This window comes from Equus przewalskii, chromosome 1 (genome assembly GCF_037783145.1).
Source record: "Equus przewalskii isolate Varuska chromosome 1, EquPr2, whole genome shotgun sequence".
In the NCBI taxonomy this organism is placed as follows: Eukaryota; Metazoa; Chordata; class Mammalia; order Perissodactyla; family Equidae; genus Equus; species Equus przewalskii.
In genome coordinates, this window is record NC_091831.1 from 41,232,536 (window position 1) to 41,259,962 (window position 27,427).

The 27,427-nt window shown below is 40.1% G+C and overlaps 1 protein-coding gene across 35 annotated transcripts in view; it reads left to right on the top strand.

Annotated features, from left to right (window-relative positions):
- SGMS1 (sphingomyelin synthase 1) overlaps window positions 1-27,427 on the top strand; it is a 279,683-nt gene that overhangs the window by 112,201 nt on the left and 140,055 nt on the right. For 2 of the 35 annotated variants that reach the window (XM_070562157.1, XM_070562342.1), the window contains exon 1: window positions 2,670-2,815. The exons of 25 other annotated variants lie outside the window; for them this stretch is intronic. The gene's annotated coding sequence lies outside the window, so the exon portion shown is untranslated. Of the gene's footprint in view, window positions 1-2,642; window positions 2,816-17,809; window positions 18,007-18,555; window positions 18,845-27,427 lie in introns of those variants that run through there. 8 more of the 35 variants (XM_070562228.1, XM_070562217.1, XM_070562285.1 and 5 more) reach the window with 8 other exon arrangements.

The window sequence follows — 27,427 nt, forward strand, 5'->3', positions numbered from 1 at the left end:
GCAGTTACCAGTTCTGTTTATCTTTGGGGCCAGGCTTTGACCTAAGGAGAAGATAAGCAGTCCTTGGTGCAGTTCCTAAGCCCTGGAGGGCTTCCTTGCTTGTATTCTTCTGCTTTAAGAATTTGTTGGTTACACATATACTTGTTGCTCAATGGCTCAGGTGCTTGGATGCCCTGTTCCTGTAGGAAGGCCCCAAATACTGAGTCTGAGGATGAGGCTAGATGGCAGGAACCTCCCAGTCTAAACCAGATCGTGTTTTAATTTTCAGTGTATCTTTTACTTTTCATTCATGGATAGTACTTGCCACAGTTTGTAATTATGTATGTGAATCTCTCTCCACTCGAAGTTCTTTTAAAGACAGGAACTACTGCTCTCCTTTTCACCATTTTATCCATACTGCCTACACTGGGCTTGGCATATAATAAGTAAAGAATGAACAGGACAGACACCCATCCTGAAAAGTGAACTCTTCTGTCAGCAGTGGTTCGCACATAGCAGCTTGCGAATAGATAACTGAGTTTTAATTTGGTCAAGGGAAAATGGCAGAAGAAAGTTAACATTTGCCAAAGTCCTTCCAGCAGGTGATATTTGTAAAACCAAGAAGGTCTTTTCAAAATATAATGTGCTTTTATGGAACAGATCTATATCCTGATTGTGGTAGTATTTATATGAATCTATACATGTGATAAAATTTTACAGAACTGTATGCAAAAAAAACCAAGAAAAGTACGTGTAAAAACTAATGAAATCTGACAAGGTCTGTAGTTTAGTTAATAAATAGTATTGCACCGATGTCAAATTCCTACTTTTGGTAATTGTATTGTGGTTGTGTAAGATAAAGGAAACTTGGGTGAAGAATACATGAGAACTTTCTACTATTTTTGCAGCTTCTATGTGAGTGTAAAATTATAACAAAATCAAAAGTTAAAAGAAAAATACAGTGAGATGCTACTACATACCTATTAAAATGGCTAACACCCCCCCCCCCAAAAAAAAAAACCCAGGCAAATGGAACAAAAATGGATATAACTAAGTCCTGGCAAAGATGCAGAGCGACTAGAACTCTCTTGCATTGCTTGTGGGAATGTAAGATGGTACAGCCAGTACAGCTTAGGTAGTCTCTTACAAAGTTAAACATCTACTTACCCTACAATCCAGCAGTTCCACTCCTAGGTATTTACCCAAGAGAAATGAAAACCTCTATTCACACAAACATTTTTAGGTTAATAATTCTAACAGCTGTATTCATAATTGCCAAAAACCAAAAAAATCCTCAAATGTCTTTCAACAAGTGAATGGATAAACAGACTGATATGTCTATCAGTGGAATATTACTCAACAATAACAAAGAACAAACAACTATTTGAATGAGTGGATGAGTTTCAAATGCATTTTTATGTGAAAGAAGCCAAACTCAAAAAGCTATGTTCTGTGTGACTCAGAAGGGTACTTACTGTATGATTCCGTCTGTATGACATTCTAGAAGAGGTGAAAGTAAAGGGTCAGAAAACACATCAGTGGTTTCCTGGGGCTGGGGTTGGAGGAAAAGATTGACTTACAGAGGGCATAGAGAACTTTTTGAGATAAACAAAATGTTCTGTATCTTGATTGTGGAGGTGATTAACTGAGTATATGTTTTGGTCAAAACTCATAGAACTGCGCATTAAAAAGGATGGGTTACTTCATGTAAATTATACCCCAGTAAATCTGACTTTAAGATGAAAACACTGCTGACAGCAAAAATAAATAATTAACGATATGCTTTTGCTTGAAAACTCATGAAGAATTCAGTGTTTGCCGCTTGTCTATGCTTGGATAAGGATTTGTGAAGGCATTTGTTATGCAAGGGGTCTCATTCAAACACATGAGTGTTGCCTCTTTAGTACTTTGGCCTCTGATTGAGCAATGGAAATTACCATTGCCATAGAGATGGATGCTCTAATATCTGTTGAACAGAATGCTGCTGGGAGATGAAAACAAAGGCTCAGGCTCTGGCTCTGGCTTTAGCAGATGCAGTCTTTAGGATGTGAACATTTAACCAGAGGTCACTCCGTCCCCCTCTTGGCTCCTTTGCCATTGACAGAATCATTAGTAGAGCAGACTTGAGTTTGTGGAGTGTTTTAAATCTCAGCCGGAACAACAGTGCTGTGATCCCTGCCCGCCTACCTCACCTCCCGCCCTTGAATGGATTATAAAATGTCCTATTGGGAAAACCAACATGTTTGATTTGGGGGAAGAAAGAGGGCTAATTTTAGCACTACAGCCAGGAGTCCAATTTAAATATAACTCACAAATGTTCATAGCAGGAATTGGAAGATTCAAACTGGAAATTTGAAGCCCTGGAGACCTGAAGCAATGTCTCTTGATAATCGATATCCTTTGCAAGTCAAAGTCACAATCTGATTTTGAAAGAAAATTTAGACTCTGAACTCTTTGCTGTGATTTGTGGGGTTGAAGGATATAACTTCTGCCTTTACGGAACAGATAACTGGATGATGCGTATGAGATTACAACAGTCTTTTCCCAACAGACAGCTCCTTATTAATTTAAAACTGGGATTTACTAGATTGGTTTGGATTCAATGCCATCCAGTAGTCATTTCAGTTGAGCAAACACTTAGTCATTACCCACATGTCATGCCTATTATGAAGCGTTGAGTTTGCACAGGCACATAAGCCTCAAGCCCTGTTTTCAAGGAGTTCACCATCCAGCAGGATCCACCAAGCTATGTGCCACCCCTAAATTCAGCTACAGGGGAGACCCCTATGGAGGAAGCCCTGACCTAGGAGGTGACGCTTGAGTTGCGTCTTGACGTGTGAGTAGAATTTTGTCCAGTGCAGAAGAGAGCTTGGATTTTTCAGGCAGAAGGAGCCGAATGCTATGTGAAAACTTTTTTAGTCAGCAAATCATGGCATAGAAACCGGGCAAAGAATTTCTTCCCTCCCTCTCCAACTAAATAAGAGCTAAAATAAAAGCTATACACACAGACAGACACACACACACACACACACACACACACACAAGAGTAACAATACAAATTTATTATTTTATGCTTCTGTAGATTAGAAGCTCAGCATAGGTCTCACTGGGTTAAAATAACCGTGGCTGATGCTTTCGGCCTTTTCCGGCCTCTAGAGGCTGCCAGTATCCTTTGACTCATGGCCTCCTCCATCTTTCTGACCATTCTTCTATATTCAAATCCAGGAAAGGGTCTCTGATTTTAAGGATCCATAATTGGGTCCACCTGGATAATCCAGGCTACTCTTCCCATCTCAGTATCCTTAATTGATCACATCTGTAAAGCCCCTTTTGCCATGTAAGGTAATATATTCATAGGTTCTAGGGAAGGAAGGTGGTTTAGGATGTAGACCTGGGGGCCATTATTTTGCCTTCCACATCCTCCCAAACTTCTTTCTTTTCTCCCCACTAATAAACTATTTGGACACCAAAGCTAGCATTAGATAAAAAATTTAATATATATATATGTTTGATCATACTATGTAAAGTTATACCTTAAAGCTCTTTCCTTTTGGCACCCACTCAACTACCTCTTTCATTTTAAGAGCTGTAATAGTATTCTAGTTAGTAGGCGGTCCCTTTTTTTATTGAGCTAACACTGGTTTATAGCATTATATAATTTTCATGTGCACAGTCATGCGTAGCTTAAGGACGGGGATATGTTCTGAGAAATGTATCCTTAGGCGATTTTGTTGTTGAGTGAACAACATAGAGTGTACTTAACACAAACCTAGATAGTATACCCTACTACACACCTAGGCTATATGGTGTTAATCTTAAGGGACCTCCATCATTGACTGAAATTTCATTATACAGCTCATGACTATACAACATTATAATTCGACTTCTACATAGGCTACAGCGTGCTCACCACCAAAATCTAGTTTCCATTTGTCACCGTACAGTTGATCTCCTTTACCCATTTTGCCCTCCCCCCATCCCCCTTCTGCTCTGGTAACCAACAATCTGTTCTTTGTATCTATGTGTTTGTTTTGGTTTTGTTTATTTTTAATATTCCACATATGAGGGAAATCATCTGGTTTTTGTCTGACTTATTTTACTTAGCATAATACCCTCAGGGTCCATCCATGTTGTTGCAAATGGCAAGATTTCATCTTATTTTATGGCTGAGTAGTATTCCATTGTATATATATGTGTATACCACATTCTTTTTTATCCATTCGTCTGTTAGTGGGTACTTAGGTTGTTTCCTTATCTTGGCTGTTGTAAATAATGCTGCAGTGAACATAAGGATGCATGTATCTTTTTGAGCTAATGTTTTTGTATTCTTTGGATCAATACCAAGAGTAGGAGTAGCTGGATCACACAGTAGTTCTATTCTTAATTTTTTTAGGAATCTCCATTCTATTTTCCAGAGTGGCTGCACCAATTTACAATCCCACCAACAGTGTATGAGGGTTCTCATTTCTCCACATCCTCTCCAACACTTGTTATTTCTTGTCGTTTTGATAAGAGCCATTCTGATAGGTGTGAGGTGATATCTCATTGTGGTTTTGATTGGCCTTTCCCTGATAATTAGTGATGCTGAACATCTTTTCATATGTCTGTTGGCCATCTGTATGTCTTCTTTGAAAAAATGTCTATTCAGATTCTCTGCCCATTTTTTTTTTTCAGTTTTTTTTTATTGAGTTATTGATAGGTTACAATCTTGTGAAATTTCAATTGTACATTAATGTTTGTCAGTCATGTTGTAGGTGTACCACTTCACCCTTTGTGCCCACCCCCCACCCCACCTTTCCCCTGGTATCCACTAAACTGTTCTTGGTCCATAGTTTTAAATTCCTCATATGAGTGGAGTCATACACAGATTATCTTTCTCTTGCTGGCTTATTTCACGTAACATAATTCTCTCAAGGTCCATCCATGTTATTGCAAATGGAATGATTTTGTTCTGTTTTGCAGCTGAGTAGTATTCCATTGTATATATGTACCACATCTTCTTTATCCATTCGTCTGTTGCTGGGCACTTAGGTTGCTTCCACGTCTTGGCTATTGTAAACAGTGCTGCAATAAACATTGGGGTGCACAGGACTTTTGGGATTGCTGACTTCAGGCTCTTTGGATAAATACCCAGTAGTGGGATGGCTGGATCGTATGGTAGTTCTATTTTTAGTTTTTTGAGGAATCTCCATACTGTTTTCCATAGTGGCTGCACCAGTTTGCATTCCCACCAGCAGTGTATGAGGGTTCCTTTTTCTCCGCAACCTCTCCAACATTTGTTGCTATTAGTTTTAGATATTTTTGTCATTCTAACGGGTGTAAGGTGATATCTTAGTGGAGTTTTGATTTGCATTTCCCTGATGATCAGCGATGATGAGCATCTTTTCATGTGCCTATTGGCCATCAGTATATCTTCTTTGGAGAAATGTCTGTTCATGTCTCCAGCCCATTTTTTGATTGGGTTGTTTGATGTTTTGTGATTGAGTTGTGAGAGTTCTTTATATATTAAGGATATTAAGCCTTTGTCAGATATATGACTTGCAAATATTTTTTCCCAGTTAGTGGGTTGTTTTTTTGTTTCAATCCTGTTTTCATTTGCCTTGAAAAAGCTCTTTAATCTGATGAAGTCCCATTTGTTTATTCTTTCTGTTGTTTCCCTTCTCTGAGAAGGCATGGTGTCCGAAAAGATCCTTTTAATACTGATGTCAAAGAGTGTACTGCCTACGTTTTCTTCCAGAAGCCTTATGGTTTCAGGTCTCACCTTTAGGTCTTTAATCCAATTTGAGTTTATTTTGGTGAATGGTGAAAAAGAATGGTCAATTTTCATTCTTTTACATGTGGCTTTCCAGTTTTCCCAGCACCATTTGTTGAAAAGACTTTCTTTTCTCCATTGTATGCCCTCAGCTCCTTTGTCGAAGATAAGCTGTCCATAGATGTGTGGTTTTATTTCTGGGCTTTCAATTTTGTTCCATTGATCTGTGCACCTGTTTTTGTACCAGTTCCATGCTGTTTTGATTACTGTAGCTTTGTAGTATGTTTTGAAGTCAGGGATTGTGATGCCTCCCGTTTTGTTCTTTTTTCTCAGGATTGCTTTAGCAATTCAGGGTCTTTTGTTGCCCCATATGAATTTTAGGATTCTTTGTTCTAATTCTGTAAAGAATGTCATTGGGATTCTGATTGGGATGGCGTTGAATCTGTAGATTGCTTTAGGTAGAATGGACATTTTAACTATGTTTATTCTTCCAATCCATGTACATGGAATGTCTTTCCATCTCCTTATGTCGTCATCCAATTCTCTCAGAAAGGCCTTGTAATTTTCATTATATAGGTCCTTCACTACCTTAGTTAAATTTACCCCAAGGTATTTTATTCTTTTTGTTGCGATTGGGAATGGTATTGTATTCTTGAGTTCTTTTTCTGTTGGTTCATTACTGGAGTATAGAAATGCTACTGATTTATGCAAATTCATTTTATACCCTGCAACTTTGCTGTAGTTGTTGATTACTTCTAACAGTTTCCCAATGGATTCTTTGGGGTTTTCTATATATAAGATCATGTCATCTGCAAACAGCGAGAGTTTCACTTCTTCCCTCCCTATTTGGATTCCTTTTATTCCTTTTTCTTGCCTGATTGCTCTGGCCAGGACCTCCAGTACTATGTTAAATAAGAGTGGTGATAGAGGGCATCCTTGTCTTGTTCCTGTTTTCAGGGGGATGGCGTTCACTTTTTGCCCATTGAGTATGATGTTGGCTATGGGTTTGTCGTATATAGCCTTTATTATGTTGAGGTAGTTTCCTTCTATGCCCATTTTGTTCAGAGTTTTTATCATAAATGGCTGTTGGTTCTGCCCATTTTTTAATTGGGTTGTTTTTGTTCTTCTTGAGTTGTATGAGTTCTTTATATATTTTGGATATTGACCGCTTATGAGATACATGATTTGCAAATATCTTCTCCCATTTGGTAGGTTGTCTTTTTGTTTTCTTGTTAGTTTTCTTTGCTGTGCAGAAGCTTTTTAGTTTGAGGTAGTCCCATTTGTTTATTTTTTCTTTTATTTTCGTTGCCTGAGGAGACATATCCTAAAAGATACTGCTAAGACTGATGTCAAAGACTGTACTGCCTATGTTTTCTTTTAGGAGTTTTATGGATTCAGGTCTTACATTCAAGTCTTCAATCAATTTTGAGTTAATTTTTGTGTATGGTGTAAGTTAGTGGTCTGAGTTTCATTCTTTTGCAAGTGGCTGTCCAGTTTTCCCAACACCATTTATTGAAGAGACTTTGCTTTTTCCATTGTATGTTCTTGGCTCCTTTGTTGTAAATTAGTTATCCATAAACGTAAGAGTTTATTTCTGGGCTCCCAATTCTGTTCCATTGATCTGCTTGTCCGTTTTTCTGCTAATACTACTCTGTTTGATTACAATAGCTTTGTAGTATAATTTGAAATCAGAGAGTGTAATTCCTCCAGCTTTGTTCTTGTTTTCTCAACATTGCTTTGGCTGTTTGGAGTCTTTTATTGTTCCATACGAATTTTACTATTTTTTGTTCTGTTTCTGTGAAAAATGTCATTGACATTTTGATAGGGATTGCATTGAATCTGTAGATTGCTTTAGGTGATACAGACGTTTGAACAATGTTATGTCTTCCAATTCCTAAGCACAGAGTATCTTTCCATTTCTTTGTATCTTACTCAGTTTCTTTCATAGTGTCTTACAGTTTTTAGTGTACAGGTCTTGCACCTCCTTGGTTAAATTTATTATTTTTGCTGTAAATGGGATGGTTTTCCTAATTTCTCTTTTTGCTAGTTCATTGTTAGTGTATAGAAATGCAACAGATTTTTGTATATTGATTTTGTACCCTGCAACTTTACTGTATTTTTTTTATTATTTCTAATGGCTTTTGGTGAAGTCTTTAGGGTTTTCTATATGTAAAATCATATCTTCCTTAAATAGGACAATTTTACTTTTTTCTCTCCTCTTTGGATCCCTTTTATTTCTATTTCTTGCCTAATTGCTCTGGCTAGGACTTCCAATACTGTATTGAATAAGAATGGCAAGAGTGGACATCCTTGTCTTGTTCCTGTCCTTAGAAGGATTGCTTTCAATTTTTCACTGTTGAGTATGATGTTAGCTGTGGTTTGTTGTTTATGGCCTTTATTATGTTGAGATGTGTTCCTTCTCTACTCATTTTATTGAGAGTTTTTATCCTAAATGGATGTTGAATCTTGTCAGATGCTTTTTATGCATCAATTAAGATGATCATATGATTTTTATCCTTCATTTTGTTAATGTAGTATATCACATTGATTGATTTGTGGATGTTGACCCACCCTTGCATCCCTGGAATAAATCCCAGGTGATCATTATGTATGATCCTTTTAATGTATTATTGTATTTGGTTTGCTAATATTTTGTTGAGGATTTTTGCATCTATGTTTATCAGAGATATTGACCTGTAATTTTCTTTTTTGTGTTGTCTTTGTCTGGTTTTGGTATCAGGGTTGTGTTGGTCTTGTAAAATGACTTAGGAAGCACTCCTTCCTCTTCATTTTTTGGGAAGAATTTGAGAAGGACAGGCATTAAATCTTTTGTGAATATGTGACAGAATTTGTCAATGAAGGCGTCTAGTCTTGGACTTTTGGTTTTTTTAGAGGTTTTTGATTACTCTTTCAATCTCTTTACTATAGTGATTGATCTATTCACATTTTCTGTTACTTCATGATTCAGTCTTGGCAGGTTGTATGTTTCTAAGAATTTATCCATTGTTTCTAGGTTGTCCAGTTTGTTGGTGAGTAGCTGTTCATAGTAGTCTCTTAAAATCTTTCATATTTCTGTGGTATTCACTGTAATGTCTCTTTTGTTTCTGATTTTATTTATTTTAGCTTTTTATTCTTTTTTCTTAGTGAGTCTAGCTAAAGGTTTGTCAGTTTTGTTTGTCTTTTCAAAGAACCAGCTCTTACTTTTATTAGTCTTTTGTCTTTTTAGTCTCTATTTCATTTATTTCTGCTAATTTTTGTTATTTCCTTCCTTCTGTTGACTTTGGGCTTCATTTGTTCTTTTTTTCTAGTTCTTTTAGGAGTAAGGTTAGATTGTTTACCTGAGATTTTTCTTGTTTCTTGAAGTAGGCCTGTATTGCTGTAAAATTCCCTCTTCCTACTGCTTTTGCTGCATCCCATGGATTACGGTATGTCTTATTTTTATTTTCATTTGTCTTCAGGTAATTTTTGATTTCTTTGAGGATCTAATAGTTGTTCAGTACTCTGGTTTTTGTCTCTACATATCTGTGATTTTTCCAGCTTTCTTTTTTTAGCTGATTTCTAGTTTCCTACTGTTGTGGTCAGAAAAGATGCTTGATATGATTTCAGTCTTCTTAAATTTATTGAGACTTGTTTAGTGTCCCAACATATGGTCTATGCTTGAGAATGTTCCATGTGCATTTGAGAAGAATGTGTATTCTGCTGTTTTTGGATGGAATGTTCTGTATATATCTATCCTGTCTATCAGGTCTAATGTTTAATTTAAGGCCATCCTTGTTGACTTTCTGTCTGAATGATCTATCCATTGATGTAAGTGGGGTGTTAAAATCTCCTGCCACTATTGTGTTGCTGTCAGTTTCTCCTTTAGGTCTGTTAATTGCTTTATATATTTTCCTGCTTCTCTATTAGGTGCATATATATTAATAAATGTCCTGTCTTCTTGATGGATTGTTCGCTATGTCATTGTATAATGTCCATCTTTGCCTCTCGTTACCTTTTTGGCTTGAAGTCTATTTTATCTGATATGAGTATGAGTCCACCTGATTTCTTTTGGCTGACATTTGCTGGAGTATCATTTCCATCCCTTCAACTGGAGCCTGTGTTTGTCTTTAGAGCTGAGATGAGTCTCCTGCTGGCAACATATTGTTGGGTCTTGTTTTTTAATCCATCCAGCCATTCTGTGTCTTTCGATTGGTGAATTCAGTCCATTTACATTTAGAGTGATTTTTGATATATGAAGAACTTAGTACTGTCATTTTATTTTTTGTTTTCTGGTTTCTCTGTATCTTCTTTTTTTATTTTTGTGTTTCTGTATGCCATTTTAGTTTGATGGTTTTCTATGATGTTCTCAGTTTGCCCTTTTTTTATGTTTTGTGTCTCTGCTCTAGATTTTTGTTTTGTGGTTCCCATAAGGTTTATATAAAATGTCTCATAGATAAAATAGTCCTTTTTCTGATGATAGCATCTTATCTTCATTTGCCTATACAGGTTCTCTCCTTTTTTTTTTTTTAAAGATTTTATTTTTTTCCTTTTTCTCCCCGAAGCCCCCTAGTACATAGTTGTATATTCTTTGTCGTGGGTCCTTCTAGTTGTGGCATGTGGGACGCTGCCTCAGCATGGTTTGATGAGCAGTGCCATGTCCACGCCCAGGATTTGAACCAATGAAACACTGGGCTGCCTGCAACGGAGCACGTGAACTTAACCACTCGGCCACGGGGCCAGCCCTGGTTCTGTCCTTTTGCTCTTCCCCTTTTATGTTTCTTATTTTGGTCACAAATTATGTTGTGAGTTATTTTATGTTGTAAGTTTCTTACCAAATTGAACTAGCTATAGTTATTTTTAATGCTTTTTTTCCCTCTTTAACCTAAGTGCTATAATTAAGCGTTTAACTACCCATTCTGATAAACAGTTGGAATTTTCTGATTCTATTTATCACTTTACTCATAAAGTTTTGTGTTCTTTTGCCTTTTTGTTTCAGGTTGAAGAGCCCCTTTCAGCATTTCTTGTAAGGCAAGTCTAGTGTTGATGAACACCCTCAGCTTTTGTTTGTCTGGGAAAGCCTTTATTTCTCCTTCATATCTGAAGGATAACTTTGCTAGAGTATTCTTGGCTGACAGTTTTTATCTTTTAGTATTTGAGTATGTCATTGTACTCTCTCCTGACCTGTAGACTTTCTGCTGAGAAATCTGCTTATATCATAATGGAGGTTCCTTTGTAGGTTACTGGGTTTTTTTTCTCCTCGTGGCTGCCTTTTTAAAATTCTTTCTTTGTCATTGACTTTTGGCAGTTTTAATACAACGCTTCTTGGAGAAGGTCCTTCTGCGTTGAGATAACTAGGTGTTCTGTTAGCTTTGTGGACCTGTATATCCAGTTACTTACAGAGGTTTGGGAAGTTCTCAGCTATTTTTTATTGAAGTAATTTCTCTGCTGCCTTCTCCTTCTCTTCTCTTTCTGGGATACCTATTATCCTTATGTTCCCTTTTCTAATGGAGTCGAACAGTTCTCACAGAATTTCTTCATTGTTAAAAAATCTTAGTTCTCTCTCTTATTCTGCCTGAAGCATTTCTAGATTTTTATTTTCCAGCTTGCTGATTCTCTCTTCCATGTGGTCTGCTCTATTTGCGGTGCTTTCCAAAACATTCTTCATCTCATTTATTGAGTTCTTCAGCTCCAGAATTTGTTTGGTTCTTTTTTTAGAATTTCAGTCTCTTAAGTAAAGTGTTCCTTTTGTGCATTAATTTTATTCCTGAGCTAATTGAACTACTTTTCTGAGTTTTCTCATAGCTTGTTGAGTTTCTTCCTGAGAACTGTTTTAAATTCTCTATCAGTTAGATCACAATCTTCTGTGACTTTAAATTTGGTTTCTGGAGAATTGTCATTTTCTTTTTGTGATACTGTGTTACCATGGTTTTTCATGGTACGTGTTGAGTTGTTCCTCTGCTGGTGCATTTGAAGTAGTGAACACCTTTGTGTTTTTTTTTTTTTTTTTGAGGAAGATTAGCCCTGAGCTAACTGCTGCCGATCCTCCTCTTTTTGCTGAGGAAGACTGGCCCTGAGCTAACATCTGTGCCCATCTTCTTCTACTTTATATGTGGGACACCTACCACAGCATGGCTTGACAAGTAGTGCCGTGTCCACACCTGGAATCTGAATGGGCAAACCACAGGCCGCTGAAGCGGAACATGTACACTTAACCGCTGCGCCACCGGTCTGGCCCCTGAACACCTTTTTTGTTTAGCTAAAGCTTTGTTTACTTTGATTCTAACAATTTGACAGATTAGTAATTAGAGGCCTTTCTTTTGTTTTTCAATAGGTGGTGCTACAGCATAAGTTTTTGGTTTCTCTTTACCTGTGCAACCTCTGGTTATATTTGAGAATGGATGCTTTCCACTCTTCACCACCTCTACCAGACGTGTTATTGGTGCCCTCCTCATCGCCACTGGAAGTACCAGGATGGCTAGCACCTCCACTGTATCCCAGATTGCCTGAGTCATGATCACTGCCACTGCAGTGGGGGCAGGGGGAAGGTGGTGGTGAGCCAGGGTTGTAGATGCCTTTGTCACGTCTGGGGTTGTCAGGTTTGCGGATGCTGCCACTGCAGGCAAGGACGGTGAACTTGAGGTGTTACTTTTTTTGACTGTCACAAACAGTACTGGAGTGACCATCATTGGACACATCTTGACATAGTTTTCCACATGTGTCCTTAGGAAAATTACACTGAATTGCTGGAATACTAGTATATGTGGGTGGTTGATTTTGAAAGAAGAATTTGAGAATTTAATAAAAAGGAAAAGAAAAGGAATGCTCGATGCTAAAGAAAGGGAGTTCTTTAAAAGCATTGAAGAAGGAAGAGAGCTTTGATTTATGGCTTATTATGTGCCATTCACTGTACTAGAGGGATGACTTCCTTTTTCTCATTTGGTGTTTCACTGTGATACCAAGTTGGTAATGTTGGTAACCCCAATTTATTGACGAGGAAAGTGAGCAGTAGACGTTTGAGTAACTTGCCCCAGGTTGCAGCTCCAGGATTCAGTTCCCCTACATCACCCTGCCTACCTCTGGGACAATGGGGACCCCTTAAAGTTATAGCCCCTACATCTCAGTCCTCCAGTATGGTCAGCATACTAAAATGGTGAATCTTTGATATGCTTAGATTATTTAGCTCTTTGAATTTTTGAGGGGCTTTTATATGCATTCTCATTTGATTTTTACTTAAAAAAAAAGGCTCACGGAATGAGTGATTATAGTTTTAAACAGAACATTGCTGCCACATAGCACTCTCGGGGACCCATGAGTTACCTAAGGGGTGGGGCGAGTCCACTCTCTATGCGAGCATCCCTGATGGCATCAGTTTTGGGAGATTAAGCTGGCCTTATCCTGTCTCAGGCTGAACTAGGTCTTATCATAAGCAGGGAAGCCACTGGTCTGGCGCCCTTGTCAGAACAGAAGTTCACTTGGGAGTTGCCACTCCAGGGTGTCAGTGGATTCGGGTTGAAGCTCCTGAGGATGACATGAGGCCATTTAGGGCTGCTCCTCCAAAAGTTTCCAAGCACCAAGCACACAGAATTGCCAGCATGGTCTGGCCTGGCAGGCAGGCCCAGTGGTGGCCTGGTAAGTGGTGTTATTATACCAGGCTATTGGTTGTTAGCTGGCTAATCTGGGAAGGGGGAGAAGTGGTTGAATTCCACAGTAAATTGACCTGGATGCAGTTAATAGGATTTGCCACAGGGACCATAAAAATCAGGGTGCTGTTCAGGGTGCAGGTGTGAATCCCACGACTCAGGCCTTATTCTACTTGCTTTTGTGTAGAAGTGTGATTGTGTGTGCAAAATTGTGTTTATTGCTGCTCTAGAGTGAGAAGTGTTTGATGAGAGAGTGTCAGAGCCACCCACTTTTTAGTCTGTTTAGCTTGGCTCTGGCTGGCCGGGGCCCAGGGCTTTGGTGTTCCTGGGCTTCTGTGGCTTAGAAGAGCTGCATGGGAGTGCAGAGACAAGGGGCTGCTTGTGTGAATTCAGACCACTGGCAGCTGCGAGAAACGAGAGTGATAAAGTCCTTCTGTTTTGCTTTTGCTCAACTCTTAAGGATCCTTTAGGATTTTTATAACATTGCCGTGTTCCTTAGGAAAGCTTGACTTGGGGCATTTATTCTGAGGGTTTTAGGGACCTTCTGTGAGGGGAGGTGCTGTCAGAAGGACAGTCTGACAGGGATGGAGATGTTGGCTGGACCTAGCTGCCAGTGGGCTATGTGATCTTGTGCCAGTCACTTCCTCTCTTTGGTCCTGTAAACTGGGGAGCTTGGACTAGAGCAGCTGAGTGATTTGTACTTGGTACCAGCACTTTGAGTACTGGTACATTTGGTACTAGAACACTGTTTCCTAACTGACATGCTTTGCAGAGGTTTTGGAGCCCGGCAGAGCTGCTTCTGATTCCTGGGTTGCAATGCTTATTAGTTCTGTGAGCCTAAGCAAGTGACCTCACCTCCTTGATCGGATGGGGATCTGGTCACTTGGATCATGGTGTGGCTGCAGACTCAGTTCAGTTAAATAAGGTATTTAGCAGAGTATCTGGCACCTGATAAGGCTGCAGCTAATGGTGGCTACTGTTGACATGTAAACTGTGGGATGTGAGAGTCTTGCAGCACTGTCCTTTTATTTCCTGTCGCAGAGTGAGTGACTCCCACTAGCTTTAGTTAAAAAAAAAAAACTTCCAAGTATAGACCAGCTGGAACTCTTTCCCCCAGGCATTTCTGTTTCCTCACATCACTTCAGTTTGCTCCTAGCTGTGTGTCAGTGACTGACCGGCGATGTCCCAGGAGTGGGCAGCTCTGCTTACTGGGCCTCCCTTGTAGAAGACGAATCTATAACAAAATGAAACTGAACACAAACATAGTCTGAATGGCTCACTGTGCAGTTTCTCAATTTGGGACTTCATTAATTCAACATGGCTTTTTCGTAGTTCTTAACTTTTGTTATTAGAAAAGAAATTCGTGAGGCACAGACAGTGCAGTGGACAAATGCAACTATATATTCTCCTTGAGAGAGAACATGGAAGTGTTGGGGGGGGCTTACTCTCTCCCCACATATTATTGAACTCTGCTATTTGTAAAGGCACTGGAGATGCAAAAGTGAGTTCAAATACGGGCCTTGCCGTCATGGAGATTAGTTTATTGGGGCGGGGCAGACATAAAATTATGGCAATAATGATTTAGTTATAGTTGTGATAGTGCTGGGAGAAGTACTGTGTGTAATGGAGGAGTGCATGTGATGGGGAGATCAGGAAAGGCCCCCAGGGGCAATGGGTTTGTCTTAGGTCTGAAGGGTGAGAGGGAGAGTATGCCAAGGGAGGTGAGGAAGGCAGCTCTCCAGGCAGAAGGAAGACATGGGCAAAGCCCCCTGGCAGAAAGGAGCTGGGTCCGTTAGAGAAGCTGAAGGAAGGCCAAGGGAGCTTAGAGGCTAGTGAGCTCTGGGGACAGAGGAGCGCGAATGATCCAGAGAGGTAGGTGAGGGCCGGACTGTGCCTGCCCTGCTGGACAGCGTGGATCCAGATTTTATTCCAAAAGCAGTGGGAAGCCCTGAACTCCTTAGAGAAAGGCCATGATATGATTACACAGGTGTGTTTAAACAATCCGTCTGGCTTCCTCGTGGAGAAGAGACTTGAGGGGGCAGAAGGAGCATAAAGGACATAGGGAGGCCAGTGCTGCGGTCACCCAGGATTGTTGCTCTAGTGGGGAGCGGAGATGCATATTTAGGAGGTGCAGTCTACACAACTGCCTGATTGACGGGATGGGGCGGTGGTGAGGGAGAGAAAGGATCCCAGCTCAGTGCCAGTCTCGAGCAGCTGGGAGAAGGGTGGGGCCGTCTGGGCAGAGAGAAAATTTGGGGGGATTGTGGTTTGGGTGGGGCTGGGGGAGTGTCTTCTGGACAGTCTCCTTCCTCTTTGGGGGATGTGCTCCTCCTAATATTGTGTGGCTTGCTCCCCATCTCCCCTAGGCCTCTGCTCAGATGGCCCCTTACTGGGGAGACATTCCACGACCACCACAGTTCCATCAGTCCTGCCGCTCCCTACTCTGTTTTACTCCACAGCACCTGTCACCATCTGACCAACTGCGTATTTTCTTGTTTCTTTAGAGTATGTGTCCTCTTAGGAGGCTGTGACCACCTTGAGGGCAGGGTTTTTTTGTCTGTCTTATTCTCTGTTGTATCCATAGCCCTTGGGACAGTGCCTGGCCTGTGGAAAGCCCTCACCAAATACTCAGGGAGCGAATCATGAGTTTGATTTTGGTTCTGGTTATTGGATCCTTTTTAAACTTGATTCTCTTTTAATTAACCTGAGGCTAGAAAGAGGTGGGGTAATTAGGGGTACTGTTCATTTGACATGTCAAGCCTTTATATTTTCATTTAGTCAGGATGAGTAGAAAAGTTTGGTTTTCTTTTTCTTTTTTCTTTTTTTTTTGCTTGAGGAAGATTAGCCCTAAGCTAACATCCGTGCCAATCATCCTCTGTTTTGTGTGTGGGATACCTCCACAGCATGGCTGATGAGTGGAGAAGGTCTGCACCCAGGAACCGAACCTGCCAACCTGGGCCTCCAGACTGGAGCGATTTCAGCACTTGGCCGCGGGGCTGACCTCTTTCTTTCCTTCTTCTTTTTAAATTCACTATTAGATGTGATAGAAGAGAACAGCTACGAAAATATTTGAATATCACATCTGTTTTGCTCTTTACAAATCGATAAAAACATCTAGGCCTCCATCTGATAGATTGTTCAGATTTGGGGGCTAAGTTATAGTATACTGTTACTTCTCTACACTAATTGTTTTTCTTGGGGGGGGCAGTGACTTTTGGATTGCATCTTTTTTACTTTCAGGGGAAAGGTATGGAGGTGAGGATCACATTTTCCTTAAAGGAGAAATTTGAGGGTAGCACTGGTTAAAAACCTTCCGTTAGAGATAAATTTTTTGAATCTCTCGGTTTGTACATAGCCAGTAATTTGAAAGGACAAATAATTCAGAAATGTTTCCTAAATGTTTTTGACTTCTGGGAACAAATCAAGTACCATCACTTGTAAAAAGTGAACAGGATCTCTGCTTGTGAAAGAGGAGGCATTATATATAATTGTCACAAGTACAGCTGTTGGAGTCACTTCTATTTGAATACTCCCTCTGTTACGTATTAGCTGTGTAACCTTGTACAAGTTTCTTAATCTTGTTCTTTAAAATGAGTATTACCAAACTGAATTATTATTTGAGGGGTTAGGAGAAGACAAATATTCATTATTGTTACCATTTATAAGCTAACATTGTTGAAGCTATTAGTAAATGGGATTTAAAGCTAGAACTATCTTAAAGAGAACTAAGTGTTGTAGAATATAATTGGTCCAATCCAATGTTCTCCAAACTTGCCAAAGCATAAGAATCTCCTCAGGGTGCTTGTTAAAATATAGATTCTCAGGCACCACCCAGATTTGCGGAACCAGATCTGCAGAGGAGGGGCCTGGGAGTCTTTCAAGGTAGGTAGGGTGATGACATACTCTGGATTTTGTGTGCCTTGGTTTCAGATATTCTACCTGATAGATTTCAGATGTGTGTTTATACTTGTCAGTTTATATCCCAACTTTTAGACGGAAAATATGGTCACCATTTATATAGGCCATCTTATTTAGAATCTTCTCTCTTGATTAGAGAGGTATAACATGCTTCTGGGTTCCCAGGAACATGAGAGGATGTGTAGCTACAAAACAGCATAGTGTTGGTATAAGTTACCCAGCTTTCTTGGCCTTCTTTCTTTCTAAGACCTTTACCATCTTAGTAACCTGCTCCGTGAAATATATGCAGCGATATGGTCAACATATCTTGACAACCCTGTATCCTCCTGAGTCTCTGAGGCCTCTGTCCCCTCAGCCTGTCAGAGTGACAGTGAGTGTGGAAGCCGTGTCTGCACGCTGGGGCGACCCCAGGCTTTGTTCATCGGAGGCCGAGCCCGCAGAGCTGTTGTTTCCCCCTGTGAGGGCTGGAACCAGGAAGGAACGTTTCACTTCACTGCACTTAGGACAGCGTGTTTTTAATCAACTGTTCTGGAAAAACAGCATTTTGTTGTTTTCACACAAGCCCGCGAGTTCATTTCCCCTGTCTGGCCCAGGCAGTAACTAATCATTTCCCTATCCGTGGCAGAGGGAGATGAGCCCTGGCTCCTAAAACTTTTACTCCGAGGGCTGAGCTTTCTGTAGACGTTACAAATGGAGTTCACACCTCTTGGAGGAATCCAGGATCTCGTTTTCAGTAAGGTGGTCCTCCGCATGCCGGGTGGGGTGGGGGTGATTGTTCTCTCACATGAGTCTATGAAGAGTTAAAGAATTTTCTCTAGCAGCCATTTTTTATATTCGTCATGGTTTCGTGTTGATATTTGACTTCTGTATTTCAGGTGGGATTTAACTGTATCTTTCTGTTTGCATAATCATGGGAGAAATTGATATGTGCTGAGACTCTTATGTAGATGATAAGTTCATCTGCTGACCTGTGACAAATCAATCCACGTTTTGGACCTGTTGTTGAAATTGAAAAGTGGATTTAGATTTATAAATTTGTACATTTTTACTTGCTTAGAAAAATCCTGTGAGGTCTTGAGGACATCTACCTAAATACCTTTAAAGTTAAGGATCTGGAAATTGAAAGGGAAGGCATTTCTTCATCTTTTTTTGCCCTACTATTCCCACGTGACAAAATTTTATATCTGCACAGTATTAAGTAGCAGAATCCTAAAATTTTAGGCCTTTAAAAGCAACTCATTAGGAAAATGTTGTGAAATGTAAGCAAATATTTGTTACTCTATGGGCATACCAAAAGGACTAAACCTTCCAGATAGAACAGGTGGGAGGAGGGGTCGGTGTGCAGGTGTTTGCTTTCTCCTCTCACGGGAACAGGTAGAAGGAAGCAGGCCGGCACGGGGGACTCTCCCCTGGGCTCCCTCAGGAGCTCGGTTATGGGACGAGCCTGGGCCTGCAGCTTCCTTCCCGCCTTCTCTTGCTGTTCTGTCTTTCCTCATTTGTAAATTTGTGTGGGGAGAGACTGGAGGTGGAAATTCAAGAGTCATCTTTTTACAGGCAGTCAGAGATGATTACCCAGGTAAGTGGTTTCGATCAGTCATAGCCACAGATTGATATCTTGTCAGTGAGAGGCCTCTGGGGGAGGAGGGAGTTTGTGGAAGAATAGCCAGGCACCTGGGCACTCAGGGCCTGTTGACAGTGAGGAGGCAAGGCCCATGCCAGGCATTTCTAAATTGCAAATATAGTACATAGTGAACACAGTCTCTGTCCACAAAGCAAACTTTCTGCTCAAAGAAACAAATTTAAAAAAAAGCAAACAAGGGCCGGCCCCAAGGTATAGTGGTTAAGTTCGGTTTGCTCCGCTTCAGCAGCCCTTGGTTTGGGTCCCAGGTGTGGACCTACACCACTTGTTAGCCATCCTGTGGGGTGAGCCACATACAAGATAGAGGAAGATTGGCACAGATGTTAGCTCAGGGCGAATCTTCCTTAAGGAAAAAGAGGAGGATTGGCAACAGATGTTAGCTCGGGGCAACTCATCCTCAGCAAAAAAAAAATTTTTTAAATATTAAAAAGAAAAATTAAAAAATGGTTCCTCCGTTCCCCCAGCAAATATACATACATACAATGAAAATGGACAATGAAGCAAGATGCAATTTTAATTTTGTTAAATACCCATACTTAAAACTGTAATTGTTTATGTAATTATGTCTAATTGTCTAAAAAATAGTCGTAAGATTTTTTTTTTGTTACGGTTTTAATGACACCATGTATTTTAACATCTCACCACATTACCTAACCTCTTTGAAAGTGGGATTCCTATTGTATCCTTTTTTTAAAACTTCTATGACACTGGACATGGCATCTTATAAAGACTTAGAGACGACTTGTTGAATTGAAGTGTGACTCAGTCCATTTATGTAGGTGGAATTCTGCACTACTTGCTTGTGGGTGTTCACATATTCATGATGTTTATTTACAAGCTGTTTTAGCTCAAGAAGTGCCTGCTAGTTTTTCTTAGTCTGTGTGTGAATCATATGGAATTATCTCTGCAAATTAATTTCCTTAATTAACCCAGAGAAGAGGGGAAAATCAAACAAGTTTCATTAAGTGCTCTGCCTGCGGTAATTTAAAAATGTAACAAAGTACCTTTATATAGAATACAAAATTTTGTTTAAAATTATTAAAACAGATGATTATAAATAGTTGTCATTTAATTTTCAGATAATTTAGAGCCCTATTTTTATTTGTGTTAGAATGATAGGCTGTGGACTGGCTTCCCTCCCTCCCTTCAGTCCTCAGCATTGAAGGACCGTCCATGGGAGGTGCTGTGAATGGACAACGGAGAGGAGTTCCTCCATGTGGAGGGAGGGACTCATGAATGGGGGCCCATAGCAGGGAAGCATAGGTGTTCTTGCCAGAGTATAAATCAGAAGAGAGGATGACAAGAGATGAATGAGGCTGGGGCACTCCATGAAGATCCTGGATGTCTGCAGAGAATTTCTTTTTTGGTGAGGAAGATTAGCCCTGAGCTAACATCTGTTACCAGTGTTCCTCTTTTTTTTTTTTTCTCCCCAAAGCCCTAGTATATAGTTGTTTATCCAAGTTGTAGGCCATCTAGTTCTCCTATGTGGGATGCTGCCACAGCATGGCCTGATGAGCAGTGTGTATGTTGGTGCCCAGGATCCGAACTGGCAAACCCTGGGTTGCCGAAGTGGAGTGCATGAACTTAACCACTCGGCCTTGGGGCCAGCCTCCTGCAGAGTTTTGACTTATTGTTTTGATATTAAGCAGGAAGTGACAAAATACAATCTCTGCTTTAGGAAGATCTCTTCCGCACTGTTTTGGATAGTGGACCGAGGGCCAGCCACACCAGCAGTTGCGGATACTGTTGCTCTTCCTTAGCCCTGCCTGTGCCTGTCTCTCCTTTATTTCCTTGGAAGCATTTGTCACCAGAGCATACACTATGCTTTGTTTATTTACTTGCTCATTGTCTGCTTTTCCTACCTAGAGTGTAGACTGTTCAAGGGCAGGAGCATGCATGTTTTCCTACTGCAGTGTCTTCAGTGCCATCAGAATGCCTGTCAAGTAACAGGTGTTCAGTAAGTATTCATTAACCAATCAAATGCATGAGTCAGTTTCTGAACTCAAAGCGTGTCATTGTTCTCCCCACAAATTGATTCAGTATGGAAACTGGACAACACCTTAAACAAGGCATGAAATTAACATCACCAGTAAGGGACAGTGGGTGTCACCTGCTTCTGGATGTTTTTCTCTTATGTGGTACCGCAGCCAAGTATGTAGCATGTGAACATAATCCTGAAGAAACACCAGAGAAGTCCAAAATGAAGGATATTCTCTAAAATAACTGGCATATATTCTTCAAAAATATCAGTGGCATGAAAGACAAAAGCTGAAGAACTATTTCAGTTTAAGGGAAACTAAAGAGATGTTTGTGATCCTGGGCAAAAGAAAACTACTGTGAAAGACATTAAGACAATTGAAAGTATGCAAATGGAGCAGGGAAACAGGTTTCCGGTGAGAGAGCACTTATATCTAATTTAGTTCTCTGGATAAATTGTCAGGATTCACAAGCCACATCTCTGGGTCACTTGAGCCGTGCCTCAGGACCCAGGGCAGCAGTTGAAAGCTCTGCAGAGGCGAGAACAGTGGAGTGGGATTCGAGAGACCTGGCTTCCAGTACTTCCAGTACAGGCTCTGCTGCCAAAGCTGTGTGACCATGGTTCCTTCTCAGAGGTTGGAGTCCTGAGGTTCAGAGACACCCTAGCTGTTACATAGCTATGCATCTGAACAGCAGATCTAGTTCCAAAGCTGTGAGTGCTAGGCAGAGGCCATAGGGACACCCAAGGGTTTACTGTGGCTGTCTCTGGGGGTGGGATTCAGATTTCAAAAACCAATGAAAAGGGAAAAAGTAAAGACAGTGACTGACAGGGTACCCTATTTATTAGCATTGACATTCTCACTTGTTGGCTTCTTTTTGGTGGTCAAATTACAGTGAAAACTCAGAGGGAGGTGGAGGTAGAGAGAAATACCAAGTAGTCAAAACATACACTTTTGGGGAAAATGTACAGTCTTTCTGTCTTTTAGAGTGGTGAAGCTCATTTCTGCAATTTATTTTATAGGGCATGTTTTGTCATCAGTAGCGTTTCAGGCCAATTCCTTCTACCTGGCTCCAGCGATCACTGAGACCCAGTGATAAGAGCTACTCATCATATCAACATGTACTTTCCTAGGATTGGTTAAAGAGTTTGTGGGGGGGTTGGAATTGGGCACCCCAAAATGTGTCTCTTTGGCATGAGGATTATTTGGGGCTGGTTACTTTTAAAAACTGCAGACATGAGAGAAACTCTGAAAAGTGGAATTTACTTACCCTTTGTAAGAGACATTTACATTTGTAAGGGAAATCTCCATCTGTAAAGGTGTCTCCTTCTCTGTACCAAGAAGAAGCAGGGCTGACCTTATCTCTAGAAACTCTTATCAATGCAGAAGGCAAGGACTTAAGTCTCCATAATAACCCCACTCTTGTTTGCTGTGCTTTTCTGGTAATCTCCCATAACTGACTCCCTCCACCCCCAACTTCTTCCTTTGCCTTTAGCTGAGTGTGGTGTTTAAGATGAGAACCTCTGCCATTTTGGCGAGTTGCTCAGTTTTCCTGAGTCTGTCCCGTGTGTATGTGTTATAAAGCTTTGTTTGATTTTCTCCGCTTATTCTGTCTCGCGTGAGTTTAATTCATAGCCCAGCCAGAAGGACCTAGAGTGGGTAGAGGAAATGTCTTCGTCTCCAACAAGTTCTTTGAAAAATGAGCTGGGATCCCTTGCTAAATCTCAAACTACCAAAGAAAGATTTAAAAATTACATACCCACATGCCTTAATTACTGAAATTAGAAAGTAATTTTAAAGTATTTTAATGTAACAATGATTGAAACAGTTTCCTGGATAAACCTGAACTAATAAACCTAAACAAATGACATTATCAGGGCATCCCGCTGTTTTGAACCACTTCTTTTGGGTGGGTGAGAGAAAGAGGTTAGTACGAGCTTATATCAGCCAAGATGGACAGATGAAGACAGTCCAGAAACCTGAAGCTGGTAACATAATTAAGGTTTGGAGTGTTATTTTACATAAGTATTTCTCAGTGGAGTATATAAATAAAGTAACGTGTCAAACTTTAATGAGTAATTTAAAATGCATTGTAATATTAATGGAACCTGAATCAGAATTCCTATGTAGAGATTAAAAGTGTTGATAAATGTAAAGTGCTTAGAAAAATGCCTGGTGCACACACATGTGTAAGGGGTCTTGAAGGGTTTTGATGATGAATTATCACCCTTTTGATTTAACTTTTATTTTTAAAATCTATTTCCATTTATTTGATTTGCTTAAATGTGAAGTGTGCATATATCTTCTTTTACAACTGCTTCAGGTTCCCAAGTATTTTCTATTTTGCTGTAATTTATTGTAAGTCCACAGAAACAGAAGTAACTAACAGCAGTTACTTGGTGGGAATTTGAGTTAAATGATTTCTGAGTCTTTCCTTCAGGTCTGTGAATTTAAATGAGAAGCCAGATAAAGATGCAAAGTAAAAGATACCTAGACAGTCTTCAGCTGATCAGGTTGTTTTTTATTACAGTCCGTGCATTTAGCCAAAGCCATGCATTTCAAAGATAGCCATTTGGCATTAACTCTCATTAAGTAACCTAGAGGACAGAGAAAAACAATCTTGTGTCATAGTGTGCTCTACCTTTTTGGTATAACTAGATTAAGTATAATTTAAAGTATGTGACAGTCATGTTACCATTTTTCAAACTGTGAAAAAAGGTGCAATTTTGTGCTATGCTACCACTGCTTAGTTTTTGACATCCTGCCTACTCTGGAGAAGAATATGTATGTTGATATATTTATATGTAAGAAAATGCTATCTTGGCTACAATGACTGGCTCTTAGGTTTGAGGAAAGTATGTATAACTTGTATAGAATAATATTATCTGAACTAATGAGGAAAGATTATGTATATGTAAAATGCTAAGTATGAGATCTTTTTGTGACTTACCTTTCAGTTGCATTCTAGTAATAATGAAACCTTCTTCCTGATCATCATCTGTCAGTCTTTTAGTGCTTATTAGATACTAGGTACGTGCTAAGCACTTTATATAATTTTGCAATTTAATTCTCCCCACTTCTTTAAGAAATGGGTATTCACAGCTCCATTTCACAAATGAGGAAACTGAGGTTTAGAAAAGGTACTTTACCTACCTCAAAAGTGACAGTTTCAGATTTGAATACAGGATGATTTTGTGTCCAAAGCTTTTAAAATAAATCTTGGCTGCTTTATTAAAATTACCTTTCAGAAGATAAATATTCAGCATACTCATGAGAATCAGGTTTGTTAACATTCTTAGCTGATTGCTTAGGTGAGGCAAAAGTTTAATTCAGTTAACCAGTTTTAAAGTTAAAAAAATAAAGAATTGGGGCTGGCCCCGTGGCCGAGTGGTTAAGTTCGCGCGCTCCACTGCAAGTGGCCCAGTGTTTCGTTGGTTCGAATCCTGGGCGCGGACATGGCACTGCTCATCAAACCACGCTGAGGCAGCGTCCCACATGCCACAACTAGAAGGACCCACAACGAAGAATATACAACTATGTACTGGGGGGCTTTAGGGAGAAAAAGGAAAAAATAAAATCTTAAAAAAAGAAAATAAAATAAAGAATTGCCAATAGGATGGCTGCTATCAGAAAACCCTAGAAAATGCTAAGTGTTGACGGGGATGTGGAGAAATTGGAATCCCTGTGTATAGTGGAAATATAAAATAGTGTAGCTGCTATGGAAAACAGAATGGTGGTTCCTCAAAAAATGAAAAATAGAACTACCATATGATCTGGAAATCCCAGTTCTGAATATATACCTAAAAGAATTGAAATCAGGATCTTGAAGAGAGATTTGCAGCCTCATGTTCATAGTACCATTTTTCTCAATAGCCCAGAGATAGCCCAAATGTCCATTGATGCATGAATGGATAAACAAAATGTGATGTATACACACAATGAAATATTTCTCAGTCTTAAAAAGGAAGGAAATTCTGACACATGCTACAACATGAATGAATTTAGAGACATTATGCTAAGTAAAATAAGCTAGTCGCAAAAGGAGAAATACTGTATGATTCCACTTTTTTGAGGTACGTAGAGTAGTCAAAATTATAGAGACAGAAGTAGAATGGTGGTTTCCAAGGGCTGTGGGGAGGGGGAATGTGGGGTTATTGTTTAATGGGTACAGAGTTTCTGTTTGGGATGATGAAAACATGCTGGAGATGGATGGTGGTGATGATTGCACAACAGTGTTGTGGATTTTCTTAATGCCACTGACCTATATACTTAAAAGTGATTAAGATGGTAAATTTTATGTGTATTTTACCGCAATTAAAATTAATGGCTAAAAAAAGGGAAAAAAGGGGGTTGAAGTGATAGGCCGTGAACTTCACCCTCCGAAGGATAAAAGGGATTTTTATTCCAGTCACATATTTCTCAAGTTAAGTTATTCCAGTCCACCCAACTAGCATTCATTAGCAAAGGAAAGGTGGTGGGAAATCATGGAATCCTTGAATTTTATTTCCCTAACTCTTAAGTTGCTTGAAGTCTTCCTTCTCTTCAACTTGTCCAATGCAAAATGTGTGGGCTTCTCTTAGAAATTGAATTCCCTGCAGGGTAATATCAGCGTACTTTCACTCTGAGTGTTTTAGCAGTAGCTTTCTCATCCCGAGAGGAAAAGCAAAGTGCAGAACAAACTTGGGGCTCGCATTCAAATATGTTAAACAAGATATTTCCAGAGTGAAGCTTGTAACCAAGAGTCATGCTTTTCAGTGACCCAGTGTTAGATGATCCGTGGATGAATCATCTGGTCTGAACTGGTCAACTCAAGGATGTGGAATTTAATCAATACCCAGTTACCTTTTGGTTTTTCTTACAGTCTCACTGGTTCCATTCAGCTCCATATGGAAAAGTTTAGTGTGATACAACAGTGAAGCCGTGTTGTCGTGTCTTCCAGCTATAACACAATTATGGGTTGTATGGACCCATCTATGAAAAGATGGGTCCCGATGTTTCTTGTTGGTCGACAGTTATTTGAGTTGTCACTGTGCAGGTACTAGCAGTGTAGTGATGAATGGAGCTCACACTCTAGTGCAGAATGGTCCTTATTAGTTTTCTTCCTATTGTAAGTGTGAAAAGTTTAACAAAGGAGTATTGGGAGCATCTGGCAGAGGCCTTTATCTTACTTTGTGGGGAGAGGTATGGGTGGAGCCAAAGTTCTTCTAGTTAATGGTGGGTAAAGTGCGACCTGGAGAGGTTTACATGGAGGCTTCTGGACTTCATTCTAATGGAAGCTGGGGGCCATTGTCACTTTTAATGGGTAGAGGAGGATGCAGGTAACCAGGATGATCTCACCCCTCTTTGCTTTTAAGGTCACTTTTACTACTGAGTAGAAGCTAGAGTGCAATTAGGGAGACCAAACAGGAGGCTGCTGCAGTGTCATGCCTACAGATGATGGCAGTGATATTAGCTGACACACATGAAGGGCTACCTATGTACCAAAAGCTTTGCGTGCCTTATCTTCACCTAGCTTTGTCAGCTATAGTTGGGTGGCATTACCAGTATCATTTTGCAGATGAAGAAATTGAGGGGCAGAGAGGCTAAGCAATTTGTTTAAGATCACACGGCTTGTACTGAATGGATCCAGCATGGTAGGCAGGCCTAGGTGCTGGTAGGGAGTTGGTTTTTTCCTCCCAAAACCATGTGATGACCAGGAATGTGGTGTAAGAGGATCCAGGGGTGATTGATTGCCTTTAAACTAGGAGTCTAGGAGCCATGGGGCAGCTCTGGCCGCGTCTCTTTCTTCTTGGGATAGATGACCACTGTTGTCCAGTATCAGCCGGGCTGGCCTGAGTTTTGTGGAGGAATGGGCCAGTTGAGGGCATTTGCTAGTGCTGTGTGCGCCCAGGTGCCTGGCTGCTTTTCTGGATGGTGGTAGTGGTGAGGGTGATGGCATGGTGTGGGGGGTGGCAGAGTACACAGTGTGATTCTGTTTAGTGAGCCAGCTGTACATTGATATTTATTGACGTGAGCAGGTTCCGCCAGTCCCTTAGGCATTTGGCTGGGGGATAAAGAACAGATGACAACCAGAAGAGTGCTTTTTGTGGTGTTTACTTTATGCAAGACAGTGTGCTTGGTGTTACAACCTGCTTGACAATGAAGGCAGCGAGAAATTTAAAGCCATTAAAGAATTATTTATTCCAGAATAAAAACAGACTTTTCAAATGTTTTGTAGGCCTATTTCCCACAGGCATCTGTGGAAAGTATATGCCTCATCTGCTAACATTTAGGAAAGGTGGTTATGTTAGCAGTTTTGTGGAGAAGCAGGGGACTGTAATTTTCTGCTTTGTTTTTAAAAATCTACCTGCCTTTGTCATGCTTTTCATTTAATACATTAGATTCAGTATTAAGGGAGAAGAGCATCTGGTCTTCTACTTTTTAAAAAGAAGTTAAATAGTTGCTTTTCTTTAAAATTAAAACAAAATACATGCACAAGATTTTAAAAAATTCCCTAAGCAACACAGAAGGATATGGAAAGTGAAAAGCTTTCCTTGCTTTCCAG